The sequence below is a fragment of the Brassica oleracea genome, chromosome C9 (assembly GCF_000695525.1).
Source record: "Brassica oleracea var. oleracea cultivar TO1000 chromosome C9, BOL, whole genome shotgun sequence".
NCBI lineage: Eukaryota > Viridiplantae > Streptophyta > Magnoliopsida > Brassicales > Brassicaceae > Brassica > Brassica oleracea.
The window spans coordinates 29,278,625-29,282,222 of NC_027756.1; the positions used below are offsets into that span (position 1 = coordinate 29,278,625).

General features: G+C 41.0%; 1 pseudogene; it reads right to left on the reverse strand.

Moving 5' to 3' along the window:
- The window catches only part of LOC106314743, a 6,017-nt pseudogene extending 3,726 nt beyond the window's left edge, over positions 1-2,291 (reverse strand).
- Positions 2,292-3,598: the final 1,307 nt, after the last annotated feature.

Sequence of the window (3,598 nt, forward strand, 5' to 3'; positions counted from 1 at the left end):
GGAAAATGCGTTTTTTAGGTTTTGACGGGAAAATGCGTTTTTCGGTTTTGGTCGAAAAGTACGATTTTACTGGTTTGACTGAAAAATGTGTTTTTATGGAAATGTGCGTTTTACATTTTTTTTTGCGGAAAAACGCATCTTGCGGTTTTTGCGGGAATGTGTTTTTCAGTTTTTGCGAGAAAATGTATTTTTTGGTTATAACGGAAAAATGTATATGCAAGAAAATAGAATTTACGGTTTGAAAATGATATTTTGATTTTAAAAAGTCATTTTTGTCATTAATCATTTTGGACTGAACTAGATGCATCTGCATCCAGATGCACCATCAAGACTCACCTTCATTTGGGTGACAATTTGAGATGAGTTTTTAAAAATTCAGCTGGGTGATCCATCTGGATGTAGCATTATAATGCACAAAACGAACATTGATTTGCATCTTCGCCCAGATGGATCACCTAGGTGAGCAAACGAACATGGCCTTACTGCATTGTCTGTGATAACATCAGAAATGTCATCAACATCTACTAAAAACTGACGTTTCCCAGGCTCTCTGATAGATTCTTTACGGACAATGTCAACCCCCAGTTGTTGCAGCAAAGAATGCATCCCTAAGAAACCCACATTTGAAGTTTTGAGAGATTTACGAGTTAAGACTTCCAATCCATGGTTAACGTCCAAACCGCTGTTAGCAAGCCACTGTTTCACATGGTCAGCTCGAAAACCGTGAAACAAACATGCTATGTGCAGAAAAAGAGCTTTATCTCTGTAGCTTAAGGCGTCGTAGCTAAATCTTAGAGTTCTTTCGATCTCACCAATCTCACCGTCAAGGCCTGTCCTCAACCTTGGTAGTGCGTCTTCCCACTCGCCCAAGGACATTCCTCGCAAATAAGACCCCATAACTCTAAGACCCAGAGGAAGTTCACCCGCAAGTTGAGTAAACTCCATAGCAAGTTTCTTAAAACCATCATGTGGGGGAACTTTTGACCGAAAGCGTATAGACATAAGATCTGGAGAGCTTCATCCGTAGCTGGAAGGTTCAGCTTGTAAATATGGCTTATACCATGTGCACTCAAAAGTCTTTGATCTTGTGTTGTGATGATAATCCTACTTCCATAGCCAAACCACTGAGTTTCTTTGGCCATTGCATTTAGTTGCTCTAACTGATCAACCCCATCAAGAATGACAAGAACATTGTGGTCCTTGAGCCTCTCTTGCACCGCACCTAGATGATGAATCTCGATATCCTTCAGGTTGAATATTTCATACAAGAGCCGTCTTTGTAAATTAATTTTCCTTTGCCGCTCACCATTCATGATCTCCAGAAAACCCTCATCATGGCAGCGTCTCATATAGGTTAGCCTGATATTCTCTATAAAAACAGCAAATTGGAAATCTCCAGAGATCTTGCAACGGTGGTCTTGCCAATCCCAGGAGGACCCAAGATCCCTATCATCCTCACATCACCAGACTCTGGGCATAATAAGGAATTGATCTTTGTGATATGAGGCCTGAGTCCAACATAGTCATCAAAATCCCTCGACGGTGTATAGTTCAACACGTCCGACACATGTTTTGCAATTTTAACAATCATGTCCGCTTCTCTATCCCTAAGAATCAAATGAAAAGAGAGAGAGAGAGAGAGAGAGAGAGAGAGTAAGGGACTCATAAACACACACACGCCTTAAACCAGTCAAGAGAACATACGTACCAGTTGCGAGAGTCCTCTCCGAGTATATTGGCAACGTCCATCAAGGCTCGCCTCCATCTCTGCTTCACCTCTTCCGTTTTTCCGACACAGGTTTTGTCAAAGGCTTTCCCGAAGTCTCCCGTCTGCTTTCTCACATCAGAGGGATCCACTTGATAGAACACAGTCAGCACTGTTTGACGACCAATCTCATCCCTGCACCTCATAATCTCCACCAACTCGTTGAGACACCAGCTAGACGAAGAGTAGTTCTTTGAGAGCAAGACAATGGCGATCTTTGATTCCCTAATCGCTCGAAAGAGCTCAGGACCGACTGACTCGCCTCTCTTGATCTCGTTATCAATGAAAGGAACGATTCCTCTGCTTTTGAACTCCCTTCTGAATATGACTCAGAAGACCTTTCCTTACGTCTTCCCCGCGGAACACTTGGTGCGTCCAGATTCGTGACTGAGGGGACGAACGAGACGGAGGAGATGAGATCAGAGATGACGAAGGCTCCACTGGTCTGGGTTTTTTGTATACCAAGTACACAGAAAAGTGCAACCGCGAGAGCAGTAGCCACTGTAATGTAAAACGAGGAATTCATTAGAATGATCGATGGAGCAAACAGATGTAGGGGCAAACTGGACTTTAACTCGATATGCCCCAAGCCCTCTTCAAAAATCCCCGTATGATAATATAATTTCTTTCTGTTATAAATTAAGCATTGAAATGATCATCCACTTCTTTACCAAACCCAAGCACTATGATCATCCACTCCTTTACCAACTCAAGCACTATGATCATCTACTCATCAAACACTATGATCACCCACTCATTTACCAAATTAAGCACTATCTTTGTTATTTTATGTATTGTTGTTCACTATAAATACCATCACTCATCTCACTCTTTTGTACACCAAAAACAAGAACAAAAGTTTATAATCAAAGAATCATTACATTTTCTTCTTCCTTCTTATAATAAACTCTCTCCCTTATATTAGTGTTATTTACTTCCTACGGGTATTAAATTCTACTATTATTTAAATTTCTCGATACTATAAATTATAAGTTATTTCATAACACGTTATCAGCACGATCACTCTGCGATTCGGTAAAATTTATTTGTATCATTTATACCCTGTTATAATGGTCGGTATACCGCCTCTACTATTATTTATATCATGTTATAATGGCCGGAATACCGCCTATATTATTTACTAGTAATTTAATTTATTTATTGGTCGGCCGAGCCGCCTTATATCCTGTTAATTATTTATTGGTCGGCCGAGCCGCCTTATATCCTGTTAATTATTTATTGGTCGGCCGAGCCGCCTTATATCCTGTTAATTATTTATTGGTCGGCCGAGCCGCCTTATATCCTGTTAATTATTTATTGGTCGGCCGAGCCGCCTTATATCCTGTTAATTATTTATTGGTCGGCCGAGCCGCCTTATATCCTGTTAATTATTTATTGGTCGGCCGAGCCGCCTTATATCCTGTTAATTATTTATTGGTCGGCCGAGCCGCCTTATATCCTGTTTATTATTTATTGGTCGGCCGAGCCGCCTTATATCCTGTTTATTATTTATTGGTCGGCCGAGCCGCCTTATATCCTGTTTATTATTTATTGGTCGGCCGAGCCGCCTTATATCCTGTTTATTATTTATTGGTCGGCCGAGCCGCCTTATATCCTGTTTATTATTTATTGGTCGGCCGAGCCGCCTTATATCCTGTTTATTATTTATTGGTCGGCCGAGCCGCCTTATATCCTGTTTATTATTTATTGGTCGGCCGAGCCGCCTTATATCCTGTTTATTATTTATTGGTCGGCCGAGCCGCCTTATATCCTGTTTATTATTTATTGGTCGGCCGAGCCGCCTTATATCCTGTTTATTATTTATTGGTCGGC